The sequence below is a fragment of the Etheostoma spectabile genome, unplaced genomic scaffold, assembly GCF_008692095.1.
Source record: "Etheostoma spectabile isolate EspeVRDwgs_2016 unplaced genomic scaffold, UIUC_Espe_1.0 scaffold302, whole genome shotgun sequence".
Classification (NCBI taxonomy): Eukaryota; Metazoa; Chordata; class Actinopteri; order Perciformes; family Percidae; genus Etheostoma; species Etheostoma spectabile.
In genome coordinates this window covers 487,403-488,297 of record NW_022605581.1, presented here as the reverse complement: position 1 = coordinate 488,297, position 895 = coordinate 487,403, and the positions used below count along the sequence as shown (strand labels likewise).

At 44.2% G+C, this 895-nt stretch overlaps 1 protein-coding gene across 1 annotated transcript in view; it reads left to right on the top strand.

Moving 5' to 3' along the window:
- afap1 (actin filament associated protein 1) overlaps window positions 1-895 on the top strand; it is a 151,103-nt gene that overhangs the window by 149,536 nt on the left and 672 nt on the right.

The following is an 895-nucleotide window of genomic DNA, read 5'->3' as shown; positions in this document are numbered from 1 at the left end:
TGTGTGTGTGTGTGTGTGTGTGTGTGTGTGTGTGTGTGTGTGTGACACCCGATATGGGAACCGAGGACAGTCATTGATGAAGCTTTGTTGGTGGAATTCATTCCCATTCTTGCTCCATGTATGACTTCAGTTGCTCAAAAGTCCGGGGTCTCTGTTGTCAGATTTTTCATAATGTTCCACACATTTTCAAGATGGGAGATGTATACTGTATATAGAAGCCGGTTTCTGGTGTTGTTGATTTATGGCTTTCCCTTTTCATGGTAGAGTTTTAATTGCACTTGTAAACGTAGCGATGAACTGTGTTAGCTGACAGTGGTTCTCCAAAGTGTTCCCGAGCCCACGTGGTAATATCCTGTCCCTTTTTTAATATCCTGGTTTTTAACGCAGTGCCGTCTGAGGGATGGAAGGTCATGGTCACCCGGTGGTTGGGTTGTTGCTCGTGGTACATGTACGAATTCTCCCAGATTCTCTGGATCTTTCCTGATATTATATGACTTGCAGAGATGAAATCCCCAAATTCCTGCAATTTGATACGTTGAGGAACGCTGTTTCTTCAACTGTTGGACAACTGTTCTGAGCCTGGTGGGGTGGGGGGTTGGGTGTTCCTTTTATACCCGGTCATTAACCCGTTCACCTGGGGAATGCTCCAAACAGGTGATTTTGGAGCATTCCTCTACTTTCCCCGGTCTGTCGTTGCCCGTCGCAGCTTTTTTGGAACGTGTTGCAGGCATCAAATTCAAAATGAGTGAATATTTGCCAAAAAAAAAACAATAACGTTTGAACATTAAATATCTTGTCTTTGTGATGTAGCAAATCACTGTATTTTGTTCCTTTTTCACGTTTTACACAACGTCACAGGAGGTGACCTGGCACCTCTGCAGCTACCAGTCCACTA